Here is a 14,163-nt window from a genome sequence, read left to right as displayed (position 1 = left end):
CTTGCGAGTGACACCCCACCCACATCCCATGAAATAATTTTTTTAAATACATGGCTTATCCATGCTAATACCCTTTCCAGGGCTGGGTGGACCATCACTCTTCCTGATAATTATCTGAAGCTAAACCAGACTGTTGCATACTTCAGGTCGCAATGGACTGGAACTGAGCTTCTGTGGTAGTCGGTATTAGGGGTATTACGGTACCCTGGACAATGCTGTAAGACCATTGGTGTGGGAGGTACCTGAGACTGCTGTATCATTGGTGAAGCCTGCCTGCTGGTTCCGCCCAGTAAGGCGGAGTATAAGACCCTAGGTCTCCCCAGCAGCTGCATCCTGTACCTGCGCTGCTGGGGGAAACATCTAGTACAATAAAGCCTTCAATTATCGTCCAATCTCGCTTCTGGAGTCATTGATCGAGCATCAATTTATTGGACTAGATTTTAAAGAATGGAGCTCCGAATCAAGCCGGAGTGTCTGCAACTCAGGCCCCATGCGGCAAACGCAGCAGCAACCTTCAAACACTGGCTGGCGACCTTCAACGGGTACCTCAGGACAGCCACAGCTACACCCACGGAGGACCAGAAGATGCAAGTTCTCCACTCGAGAGTGAGCCCGGAGATCTACACCCTCATCGAGGATGCGGACAACTTCGAGGCCACGATGGCCCTGTTGAAAGGACACTATATTCGCCCAGTGAATCAGGTCTACACCCGACATCTGCTAGCGACGAGGCGACAAATCCCCAGGGAATCGCTGGAGGAATTCTACCGTGCGCTCCTGGTGTTAGGTAGGAACTGTGACTGCCCACAATTTTCAGCCAGTGACCACACAGAACGTTTGATCCGGGACGCATTCGCTACAGGTATGCTGTCCTCCCAAATCCACCAGCGGCTGCTAGAAAAAGAGACACTAGGCCTCAAGGAGGCATGGTCCATTGCTAGCTCCATGGATGTAGCCTCCCGAAATGCCCGCGCGTATATCCCCGACCACGCGGTAGCCCCTTGGGCAGCGTGGAACCCCCCCATGGCTGACTCCGATGTATCCCCCATCTCCCCGCAAGCTTGTGCGGCACGACTACCAAGCAACCCCGGGGGGCCCCGCTGCTATTTCTGCGGGCAAGCCAAGCACCCCCGGTGGCTCTGCCCGGCCCGCTCCTCCACCTGCAAAGGGTGCGGCAAAAAGGGCCATTTCGTGGCGGTATGCCAGGCCCGGGCAGTCGCCGCGGTCTCCGGGGGTGAAACGGGACCGTCACCCCAACCTTCTTCACGAGCCACGTGCGGCCAGCGGGCGCCGCCATCTTCCTTTCCCAGAACCATGTGTGGGCCCCGGGCGCCGCCATCTTGCTCCAGAGACCACGTGCGACGGATGGGCCTCAGCCATTTGCGACCAGTGGGCGCCGCCATCTTGGCTGGAGTCACAGGACCCCGACTCGGATGACCACTCATCGCCCGAAGAAAATTTCCAGCTTTTGCCTTGCCTCGGTGACCCTGGACCAGTCTCGGCCCCGAACGCTTGCGACTGAGATGACGACAGTGCTCATCAATGGGCATAAATCATCCTGCCTGATCGACTCCGGGAGCACAGAGAGCTTCATACACCCCAACACGGTATGGCGCTGTTCTCTTCCCATCCACCCAGTTAATCAAAAAAATCTCCCTGGCCTCCGGGTCTCACTCTGTAGAGATCAAAGGGTTCTGTGTAGCAAACCTCACGGTCCAGGGAAGGGAATTAAAAAATTTCCTCCTCTACATCCTCCCTCACCTCTGCGCGGCCACACTCATAGGGTTCGACTCCAATGTAACCTCCAAAGTTTAACTTTTAAATTCGGCGGCCCTATACCCCCCCTCACTATCTGCAGCCTCGCGACCCTCAAGGTCGAGCCGCCTTCCCTTTTTGCGAACCTCACCCCTGATTGCAAACCCGTCGCCACCAGGAGCAGACGGTACAGTGCCCAGGACCGGACCTTCATTTGGTCGGAAGTCCAGCGGTTACTGAAGGAAGGCATTATCGAGGCCAGCAACAGCCCCTGGAGAGCTCAAGTAGTGGTTGTAAAGACCGTGGAGAAGCATAGGATGGTCATCGATTATAGTTCGACCATCAACAGGTATACGCAGCTCGACGCGTATCCTCTTCCCTGCTTATCTGATTTGGTCAACCAGATTGCACAATACAAGGTCTTTTCAACGGTGGCTCTCAAATCCACCTACCACCAGCTCCCCATCTGCCCTAGCGACCGCAAATACACTGCATTCGAAGCAGATGGGCGGCTCTACCACTTCCTAAGGGTTCCCTTCGGTGTCACAAATGGAGTCTCGGTCTTCCAACGGGAGATGGACTGAATGGTTGACCGGTACGGTTTGCGGGCCACGTTTCCGTACCTTGATAACATCACCATCTGCGGCCACGACCAGCAGGACCATGACACAAACCTCCGAAAATTCCTCCAGACCGCAAAAATCCTTGACCTAACTTACAACAAGGACAAATGCGTGTTCAGCACCGACTGTCTAGCCATCCTCGCCTACGTAGTGCATGATGGAGTTATAGGCCCAGATCCCAAACGCATGCGCCCCCTCATGGAGTTCCCCCTCCCCCACTGCTCAAAGGCCCTGAAGCACTGTCTGGGATTTTTTTAATATTATGCCCAGTGGGTCCCCAATTATGCGGACAAGGCCCGCCCACTAATCCAATCCACGGTTTTTCCCCTGTCGGCAGAGGCCCGCCAGGCCTTCAGCCGCATCAAAGCGGACATTGCAAAGGCCACGATGCATGCAATCAATGAATCCCTTCCCTTCCAAGTCGAGAGCGACACATCCGATGTAGCTCTGACGGCCACACTCAACCAAGCGGGCAGACCCGTGGCCTTCTTCTCACGCACCCTCCACGCTTCAGAAATCCACCATTCCTCAGTTGCAAAGGAGGCCCAAGCCATAGTAGAAGCTGTGCGACACTTGAGGCATTACCTGACTGGCAGGAGATTCACTCTCCTCACTGACCAACGGTCGGTCGCTTTCATGTTCAATAATGCACAGCAGGGGCAAGATAAAGAACGATAAGATCTTACGGTGGAGGATCAAGCTCTCCACCTACAACTACGAGATCTTGTATCGTCCCGGGAAGCTGAATGAGCCTCCTGATGCCCTATCCCACGGCACATGTGCCAACGCACAAGTGGACCGACTCCGGGCCCTCCACGAGGACCTCTGCCACCCGGGGGTCACTCGACTCTTCCATTTTATCAAGACCCGAAATCTGCCCTACTCCATCGAGGAGGTCAGGACCGCCACCAGGAACTGCCAAATCTGGCGGGGTGCAAGCCACACTTCTACAGGCCAGGGAAAGCGCACCTGATAAAGGCTTCCCGTCCCTTTGAACGCCTCAGTGTGGACTTCAAAGGGCCCCTCCCCTCCACCGACCGCAACACGTACTTCCTGAACGTGATTGACGAGTACCCCTGGTTCCCATTTGCCATCCCCTGCCCCGATATGACAGCAGCCACCGTCATAAAAGCCCTTCACAGTATCTTTACACTGTTCGGTTTCCCCGCCTACATACACAGCGATAGGGGGTCCTCCTTTATGAGCGACGAACTGCACCAATTCCTGCTCAGCAAGGGCATTGCCTCGAGCAGGACGACCAGTTACAAACCCCGGGGAACGGACAGGTAGAGAGGGAGAATGGAACAGTCTGGAAGACCGTCCTACTGGCCCTACGGTCCAGGAATCTCCCAGTCTCCCGCTGGCAGGAGGTCCTTCATGATGCTCTCCACTCCATCCGATCACTGCTGTGTACCATGGCCAACCAAACACCTCACGAACGTCTCCTTGTCTTCCCTAGAAAGTCCTCTTCCGGGACCTCGCTCCCGACCTGGCTGGCAGCTCCTGGACCCATCCTGCTCCGCAAACACGTGCGGGCGCACAAGTCGGACCCATTGGTCGAGAGTTTCCATCTCCTTCACGCTAACCCTTGATACGCTTACGTGGCGAACCCCGACGGCCGACAGGATACGGTCTCCCTTCGGGACCTGGTGCCTGCTGGATCCCCACCCACACCACCACCAGCCCCCTCCCTCCCACCGGTGCACCCCATAGCTGCCCCCTTCCCAGGTGGATCGGTCCTCCCACCCATCCCATCCAGGGGTGATGAAGCTGCCGAAGAAGCCGAAGCCATGCTCCCGGAGCCACGGATACCCGAGCCGGTGCCTGCATCACCGCCGAAGCTACGACGATAGCAGAGGACGACCAGAGCCCCCGATCGACTATTTGCTTCATTCTGATTGTAAATAAATACTGTAAATAGTTGTGACATGTAACAAGGCAAAACACTGTGCTAATGTATACGGGTACCACCATAACCTCAACCTCTACCACTGTATAACGCAAGACCACCTGGACTCATTTTTTGTAACAGGGGGTGAATGGGGTAGTCGGTATTAGGGGTATTATGGTACCCTGGACAATGCTGTAAGACCATTGGTGTGGGAGGTACTCGAGACTGCTGTATCACTGGTGAAGCCTGCCTGCTGGTTCCGCCCAGTAAGGCGGAGTATAAGAGCTTGTGTCTCCCCAGCAGCTGCATTCTGTACCTGGGCTGCTGGGGGAAACATCTAGTACAATAAAGCCTTCAATTGTCGTCCAATCTCACTTCTGGAGTCATTGATCGAGCATCAGCTTCTGACCACATATACAGACTATCATCAATGTCACTTTGTTCCATTTCTATCATCACCTAACATCACCCATCCTCAGCTCACCTGCTGCTGAAACCCTCCGACTTGCCATTGTCAACTTTAGATCTGATTATTCCAATGCTTTCCTGACCAATCTCCCATCTTCCACCCCCCCCCCCCCACCCCTGTAGAAATTTGAGCTAATCGAAAACTCTGTCATCCTAACTAGCACCAGGCCCCTTTCACCAGTCACCCAATGTCTGCACTGATCTACATTGGCTTCCAGTCTGGCAACGCCTCAGTTTTAACATTCTCATTGTTGTTTTCGAATCCCTCCATCGATTGCCCCTCCCTAGACCTGTAAACTCCACCAGCTCTACAACACTCTGAGATCTTTGAAATCCTCCAATTCTTGTTTTCTTCTCTTGATTTGGCACTGTAGTGTCAGCAGGAAGCTGGTGAAATATCCGGAAAAGCAATATAAATTGCTGCAAACAGGCAGTTGTGTGTCTCGGCGTCAACATTTATTTGATAATGCTCCTGTGAAGTTCCTTGGGGCAAATTACTACGTTAAAGGCACTGTATAAATGCAAGATGTTGTTGTTTCTCTCTGGTTCCATGCAGCTCCACTGATGTTGTGCTATGGGAGTGGGAGAGACCCACGCCCTGCGAGTGCAAGGACAATATTACTGATAGTGCCTACAAGGATAATGACAAGGCTAGGGAAAGAAGCTGAGCCTGAGGGCGTGCGAGAGCTGAATCAATTTGCACAGCCTGGTTAATCCTCACATGGACTGTAGTGTAGCGCGGATCGGTGCTGTCAGGGAATCAGAGGCAAAAGAAAATTACTTCAATTTTGAGTCACAGTTTGATTGCTAAAAGGCAAGTTACTGAAGAGAACATTTTCCCATCAACTTAGCAATTCAGCCATTTGGTGCACTAGCCTAGAATCACGCAAATACACTTCAGCAATATAAAACGTTACGGGAGCATTTTATTATGAATTAACTGCATGGAACAAGGCCAAACAGTAGAATAATTGGGAAAAATATCCCTCATGCTGGCAATGTGCTTCTAACAGACACAGCTTTGTGCTTCCCTGCATTACTGGAATGCCAGTTCTCGCAGTGTGTGAGGATGCTAGCAGACACTGCACCATCCAGATGAAAAGCCATCGATTCTTGCAAAAGATGAGTTCTAAGACTGACCTTTTTTTATTCATAGTTACTTTGCATTACAAGAGAGATCCACATTTATGCTATGTTTTTGTCGCTGCTTAATAAATAAAAGGTATCTGTTTAATTAAGGATAGAAATAATAATCGATCGTAGGCTTTATTTCCAAATCCCCCCTCTTTCCCCGAACAGCTATGGAGGAGTCAGCAGGCAAATGATTTGCCAGCAGTAATGGCAGTCCAGACAGCATCCTCCACTGGCAGCCAATCGGGGGTCATTCTGATTTTCTGTGAGCGCGCACCTCAAACAGATCAGCTGTGCTACTGTAGCTGATGTGAGTGGGTCTTGGTAAGAGCTGCTCAAGCCTTTCTGTCAAAAGGAATATTGGCTCTATAGCTGGTGCTGGCGTGGCCCTACCCGTGCCCCCCACATTCCCCCCCCCCCCCCCCCCCACACACACACACACGACAGCTTGATCGCTGCACTCTAATCAAATCACACCCATACACATTCTGGAGGAGGCAGGGAGAAGCAGGGAAAAGGAAGACTGCTGCTAGCTGCTGGTCTGTCTTCACCACACAGTACTGCAATGATTCTGGCTTCATCCCTCCGGCAGGCATTGATGCTGCTGTGAAGGACAGGGAGGCACTCTTAACAGTGTGTGTACACAAAACAGCCCGGCAAGACAAGAAGCTGACTGCTGAAGCACGCAGGGGTAAGTGGAGCTCTCCTGTCTTTTGCTCAATACACTCACCCTATTGCTGTGCTCTCTTGTGGGTTTGCTGTACTTTCAAATAAAGGCTTTTTTGGGTCCATGTACTGGTCTGTGAAATTTGGATTGCTGCCAACATTCCCCCATAAATAATTTGCAATAAAATGTTGGAAAAAGTGGTGTGTGGATTGGGAGTGAGGATGAGGATGGAGGAAATTGATCTGGGTATCAATGCTATTCAAGGATCCCTGGGCTGCAGTGCAATTACTTATGAACGATTCAATATCACTCCAATAATTCTGAGATTGTTCATCTGTAATTGTGCAGTGCTTTTCACAGCAATCATTCCAGTTATTTATGTATTAAAAAAAATCCAAGACCCAGTCTCTGGTGAAAGAAAATCATTGATAAAGGGGGAAAAAATAACACGAGGTTTTTGGTACAGCTTGATGAATATTGTTGCTCGTGTTTCTAACCTACAGAGTATGTTGGCTTCCTTATAAAGAGGACGGGGCAGCATTTGTTCCCGATTCCATTTCAGATATGGCAGACCTAAGGAATAAAATACCTCAGGGAAATGTGTGCTATTTTGTACTGCCTGTGAGCATCCAGTAGTCAGCTCCTGCTTCATTTATTGTAATGATGTCACCTACAAAGTATTCAAATTGAGCATTTTTTTTGCCTGTTCTTTGGTAAGATTTTGTACCAGGATTTCAATAGGTACATTCCGAATGCAGCTCACACAGAGACAGATAAAGCTGGACCCTTCTGTGTTTGGACTTCCTATTGAAATTGGGATCCAGACGATGGTTCCAGTCACAGATGCTCTTGAAACATTGCCACATCCCACCTGAAGGTTGGATTAAAGGGTAACCGACTAAAATCAAACATCCCCCTTTATGCTCGCCTACTTTCAACATCTCTGCTGCAAGAATTGCACCCGCAATTAGAAGGGCAAGACAGCATGTGACCGCTGCATGGGCACAATACCTGCCAACAGGCACGGTTTAGAGGGTGGGACAGATTTTACTAACATCTCTTCATGCTGTCTGAACAGTATGTTCTGTTGCCAGAACATGTTATATCTTAGGTGCATCTGTCACCCACCCAGAGGATTGCTGGAATCGCGATCTGAACGTGGGAATGTTTTGTAATTAGCAATCTAGCTTGTGGGTCGGTAGTTTGCGCTATTTAGGTGCCCCAATAATGAAACTATTTAATTGCATTTACATATCTGTCAAACCAACTTCATGTCCCAGGAGTGGCTTGCACTTTAATCCAGCACCCAGGCGGTTGATTTATTTCATTTAGCTTCTCCGTTATTACTGTTCTGAAATTATTTTGTGGCAACAACAGCATTTCAATTCATTGAGGAAAGGAGGAAAGTGATGGTTTTGATCATGGAACGTGTTTGCTTGTGCTTTATTGAGGAACCGCCGTTGAAATGCCTGTCACAAAACAACTGTGGTCCTGACATCTTTACTCTCGTAGCTGAAGGATCAGGAGTCTCTGAATGGGAGTAGATCAAATGGGAAGTAGATCAAATGGAGACAATGTCAATTTTTAAAAAGAATATTGTCGATGAACAATTCGCATTCTAATGAAATTCTCGTGTACATGTAATGAAATAAGAGTGTTTTTAATACTGTGAAAGCAGCAATGTTCCTATTTAGCTATGTAAGAAAGGTGGTTAAAGTGATTAGACTTTTCTACTAAGAAAGGGCAGGGAAGTGCAAAAGAAATTACAAGGGCAAGTCTATAGACATCTTTGCACCCCTGCAGTTAATTTTGAAGGTAGGGCTTTGTTAATGCTTGTGAGCGCTCTCAGTTAAAGAATAATACAAAGGCTGGAGGATTAAAAGGAGAGAGAAATGAACACAATGAAAAATTAAACTCGAAAGAACCAAATAATCTGGTGATAAATGAGCTGCCTACCTATTCAATTGATCCAGGTCCTGTTGTCACCATTCAAAAGACTTTGGGGAATTTCTGATCTCTTGGACCACACATTGAGCCAAGATGTCAACCCGGGAATGGCAAAATAAGTGAATTTGTCTCCTCTCATTACAAGCACACCTGATGATGGACAAATATAGGGGGCAGAATCTTCTGCGCAACCCGCCGTGTGTTTTGGGGAGGCGGCCTGCTAACGGGATCTTCTGGTGCCGCCGTTGTCAACAGGATTTCCCGTTGAATGCACCCCTTGTCGCCGGGAAACCCAAGGCGGGGTGTGCTCTCCGTGGGACCGGCCAGTGTGCCAGTGGCAGCAGGGATGCTGTCTAATGCCCACTCAGGTAGTCATCTAGCGCTCAGGAGGTCCTGCAGAGAATTTGAGACAAGAACATGAAGGGGATAAGCACACAAGAATGTAAAACAAAAAGCATGATTATGCTGCGAACACAGGTTTGGTAGCATTTATGGATAGTGAAACAGAGTTAACATTTCAGGTTGATGGCCTTCTATCAGAACCCAAAATAAGGCTGTTTGATGTCTTGAAGTCCATTCTCTTAAAAGGACAATGTTCAACCCATCCCACAAAATTGAGACATGGGTTAAATCCCATCACGACAGCTGACGGAATTTAAATTCAGTTGATAAATCGGGGATATAAAGCTAGCCTCAGTATCATAGAATCATAGGATCCCTATAGTGCAGAAGGAGACCATTCGGCCCATCGGTTCTGCACCAACCCTTCAAAAGAGCATTCTACCCAAGTACACTGCCCCGCCCATTCGCCCTATCACCCTAAACTAACCAGCACATCCCTGGACACTAAGGGGCAATTTAGCATGGTCAATCCACCTAACCTGCACATCCGGAGCACCCGGAAAATATCCACGCAATCACGGGGAGAATGTGCAAACCCCACACAGACACTCACCCAAGGATGAAACTGAACCCAGGTCACTGGCGCTGAGAGGCAACAGTGCTAACCACTGCACCACTGTGGTGTCAATGGGCAGAATTCTGAGCCTGCTTTAGCCATTAACGAGAACAACAACATGGGCAGAAGATATGGCGAGAATTAGGAAACACGATTCTCGCCGGTGAGATTGTGTTTTCCGATTCTCTAGGACACTCGCCAGTGGTGTAACGAAAAATCCACCACAGGTCGGGAACTTCATTTTTTTCAAATCTTTTTATTCGCCATATTTTCTTCATTTTCACCACACAAACAAGAAAACAACAAAACAACCCCACCAATATAAAACCTAAAACACGACTCACAAGTTAAAAAACGAAAAACAAACAAACGCCCCCCTCCCTCCCACCTTAGCATTCAACAGCAACCAACTCCCGAAAGTGCATGATAAACAAATCCCAAGAATTGTAGAACCCCTCCTTCGCCACCCCCCCCCCCCCCCCCTAACTCAAACTTCACCTTCTCCAGAGTCAAAAGTTCCAGCAGGTTCTCCCCGCCACACCGAGGTACAGGGTGGAGAAGCTGACCTCCACCCCAACAGGACCCGCCTATGAGCAATCAGCGAGGCGAAGGTAAATGTCTGCCCCCGCACCTGCCTGCAACTCGGGCTGGTCCAACAGCCTGAAAATGGCTTCTAGGGGACCAAGCTCCAAATCCACATGCAGCACCCCTGAGATGGTGTTAAATACCTTTAAGCTTCGAGCAGGACCAAAACATATGCACATGGTTTGCGGGGCCCCTCCCACACCACTCACAGACATCCTCCACCCCTTCGAAGAACTGGCCCATCCTTGTTTTGGTGAGGCGCGCCCTATACAGGACCTTCAATTGTATCAGCCCGAACCTCGCGCATGAGTTGAGGTGTTCACCATTCACAGTACCTCACAGAATCTCTTCCATCGCCGTCCCCCCCCCCCAGCTCTTCCTCTCACTTCACCTTAAACCCCTCCATGGATGCCCAATCCTCCTCCAGAATCCTCCCATAAATCGGCGATACCACCCCCCTTCTCCAACCACTCCCTGACAGTACTGCCTCCACTGGCGTTATCTGGAAGGTCAGGGGAACCTTCCTTGCAAAATCTTGAACCTCTAGGTACCTAAACCTTTCCTCCTGCTCCAACCTGTACTTCTCTCCCAGCTCCTCCAAGCTCGCAAATTGTCCCCCCAGGAACAGATCTTTTATTTCCTTAATGCCCCTCTCCTCCCATCTCCGAAACCTCGCATCCAGCCTCCCGGGATAGAAGCCTCCCCGGCTCGAAGCTATGATTCCTCCTAATCGGCATCCCTTCTGACCTGGCCCACCGGTTAAATGGCTGCCTAAACTGCATCCAAATCTTCAAAGTTGCCACCAGCATCGGACTCACCAAATACTTGCCTGGAGCCATTGGGAGCGGCGCCGTTGCCTGCACCCTGAACCCCGACCCCTTACACGAGTCCTCCTACATTTTAACCCATCGGAACTTCTCCCCCCTCTTGACCCAGCCCCACACCTTCTCACCCAATAATAGTACAATATGTTTGGGAGGCCTAGACCCCCCGCCTGTTGCCCTCTCTACAAGACCACCCTCCTAACCCTGGCCACCTTTCCCCCCCCCCCCCCCCCCCCCCCCAATCCCCCCACCACCAAATAAACAAGGTGACCAATTTGTCCACCTCCCTGAAGAAAGATTTTGGCAGAAAGGCCAGCAGGAACTGGAACAGTAGCAAAAATCAGGGGACACATTCATTTTAACTACCTGCACCTGGCCCGCCAAAGACAGTGGAAGGTTGTCCCACCTTGCTAAATCAGCCTTCACACTCTCCACCAAGCTAGTAATCTTATACCTTTGGAGCCCACCCCAATTCCACACCACCTGCACCCCAAGTACCTGCATTGGGTTGCCACCCTACGAAACGGCAGCCTCCCCACCCCTGCCCCCACTCCTGGTTGGAACACCATAAAATACCCGCTCTTACCTAGGTTCAATTTATACCCCAGGAACGATCAAAATCTTTGGAGCAACCCCATTATATTCCCCACCGACGTGCTCGGCTCTGAGATGTACAGTAGCAGATCATCAGCATACAAGGATACTCTCTGCTCCACCTCACCCAACTCGTTTCGCCCAACTCGGGATATTCTCTATGATGTGGAATTTGTGATAACAAATTATGGTCGGCTCATTTGTCTTTGGCTTGGGCCTGAGCGACCGATGAGCCCCGTCCAGCTCATACCGGGAGGGTTCTTCCCCATCCTCCAACAACTCCGCCAACATCTTCGCAAATTACTCTGTCGGCCTCAGGACCTCCACCCCCTTCGGCAAGCCCACTCTTCTTAAATTCTGCCACCTTGGCCTGTTCTCCATGTCCTCCACCTTGGCTCTAAGTCCTTTGTTGGCCTCCACCACCCTCTGCATCCATCGAGGTGAACTTTTAAAAAATTACTTTATCAGAGTTACAAAGCCAGAGCTCAGAGTATGGACAGGGGCAAACTCCTAATCCAGCTCCTTACCTGCTCTAAAAAACAATTCAAATTAAATCCAATTGACAGTCCCCACAAGAGACATACCAGATCCAGGCCTTACACCTGACCTCATACTCATACGAGAAGCGATCATCAAGGTGAACTGGTCACTATGTTGCGACAGAGCTTCCTCCACCACATTCAACTTCTCTCCTTCCTCCTGTACCTTGGCTGATGTCTTCAACACTGTCGCTTTCACCGGGGCCATCGCCTCCTCGACGAGCTCTTTCATCGCTGCCATAATCTCCTTACGCATCACCTTCATGTGTTTAGCGGACTGCTTTTCAAACTCTCCAGCCATCACCTTGGCCAAAGTCTCTACTGTGAAGGGTGGATCTTCTTTCCTGCTGCCGGGCTGACCCATTCACTCGACGGCAAACTTTCACTCACCCCCTTAATCCCGACGGCTTTTTTCTGGTTCTTCGACATTCCCCTCCTTCCTTATGTCTTCGTGCACCAGTTTATCCAAAATCTGCCACTGGGACTGGGCATTGAGCCTCGAGCAGGTGCCACCCAACCAGCGGCTTCTACCTACATGCATTCACCGGAAGTCCCAGGTTGGGAAGTTAATTTAAATGCATCAGCATATCATTGGTGAGACCCCCCCACTGGGACTCCTCACCCCTCCCACTGAATATTCATTGGTCGCCGTGTATTTACAATAGCCGTATAAAAACAGGAACCTGGCAACCTCACCTCCGAAGGTGAATGCTCAGGTCGCCGTCACCCTCCAGGGTGCCAGTTGCAGAGGGGACGCTGGAGAGGACAAGGGCTCCAGCTAAGTTCAACTTGGGGCCAAGTGAGGGAGGGTTCAGTATCGGCCTCAGGGAGGGCTGGGGCTGCTCTCATGCCTCAGAGACCCTTCATGGCTGTGAGCTTCTAGCTTTAAAGGGGTTGGGCTGCTGCTATGCACACAGTGAGTCCCATGTTCTCCTTGCTGGGTATGTGGTGATATAACCACTGAGGGATACGGTGCCTTATTGACCCTTTGAATCACATTTTGTTTTGATGTTTTAAGTCTCATTTGTGATTCGCTCTTCGTTTAAGGCAGGTTCCCTTTAAGGGACTGTCTCTTTAATTTGTCCCTCAGTTTATTTGGTCCTGCAGAATGTTTGAGGTGAGGGACGCCGTCAGTGTCCCTGCTGATTTCATCTGTGGGAAGTGCACCCAACTCCAGCTCCTCAAAAACCGTGTTAGGGACCTGGAGCTTGAGCTGGATGAACTTCGGATCATTCGGGAGGCAGAGGGGGTCATAGATAGGAGCTTCAGGGAAGTAGTTACACCAAAGACTGGAGATAGATGGGTAACTGTAAGAGGGACTGGGAAGAAGCAGTCAGTGCAGGGACCCCCTGTGGTCGTTCCCCTGAGTAACAAGTATACCGTTTTGGATACTTGTGGGGGGGACGACTTACCAGGGGTAAGCCATGGGGTACGGGCCTCTGGCACGGAGTCTGTCCCTGTTGCTCAGAAGGGAAGGGGGGAAAGGAGTAGAACATTAATAATTGGGGACTCAATAGTCAGGGGCACAGATAGGAGATTTTGTGGGAGCGAGAGAGACTCACGTTTGGTATGTTGCCTCCCAGGTGCAAGGGTACGTGATGTCTCGGATCGTGTTTTCCGGGTCCTTAAGGGGGAGGGGGAGCAGCCCCAAGTCGTAGTCCACATTGGCACTAACGACATAGGTAGGAAAGGGGACAAGGATGTCAGGCAGGCCTTTAGGGAGCTAGGATGGAAGCTCAGAGCGAGAACAAACAGAGTTGTTATCTATGGGTTGTTGCCCGTGCCACGTGATAGTGAGATGAGGAATAGGGAGAGAAAGCAATTAAACACGTGGCTACAGGGATGGTGCAAGCGGGAGGGATTCAGATTTCTGGATAACTGGGGCTCTTTCTGGGGAAGGTGGGACCTCTATAGACAGGATGGTCTACATCTGAACCTGAGGGGCACCAATATCCTGGGGGGGAGATTTGTTAGTGCTCTTTGGGGGGGTTTAAACTAATTCAGCAGGGGCATGGGAACCTGGATTGTAGTTTTGGGGTAAGGGAGATTGAGAGTATAGAGGTCAGGAGCACAGATTTGACTTCGCAGGAGGGTGCCAGTGTTCAGGTAGGTGGTTTGAAGTGTGTCTACTTCAATGCCAGGAGTATACGAAATAAGGTAGGGGAACTGGCAGCATGGGTT

The 14,163-nt window shown here is 50.5% G+C and overlaps 2 protein-coding genes across 3 annotated transcripts in view; one reads left to right on the top strand and one right to left on the bottom strand.

Annotated features, from left to right (window-relative positions):
• The window catches only part of rsph14 (radial spoke head 14 homolog), a 998,814-nt gene that overhangs the window by 509,151 nt on the left and 475,500 nt on the right, over window positions 1–14,163 (bottom strand). The gene's annotated exons all lie outside the window — the stretch shown is intronic.
• Window positions 6,288–14,163, top strand: part of gnaz (guanine nucleotide binding protein (G protein), alpha z polypeptide) — a 334,178-nt gene continuing 326,302 nt past the window's right edge. For both annotated transcript variants that reach the window (XM_038793238.1, XM_038793244.1), the window contains exon 1: window positions 6,288–6,559. The gene's annotated coding sequence lies outside the window, so the exon portion shown is untranslated. The remainder of the gene's footprint in view (window positions 6,560–14,163) is intronic.

Source organism: Scyliorhinus canicula, chromosome 1, assembly GCF_902713615.1.
Source record: "Scyliorhinus canicula chromosome 1, sScyCan1.1, whole genome shotgun sequence".
In the NCBI taxonomy this organism is placed as follows: domain Eukaryota; kingdom Metazoa; phylum Chordata; class Chondrichthyes; order Carcharhiniformes; family Scyliorhinidae; genus Scyliorhinus; species Scyliorhinus canicula.
The sequence above is the reverse complement of the archived record's forward strand: the minus strand, read 5'-3'. Positions and strand labels throughout refer to the sequence as shown.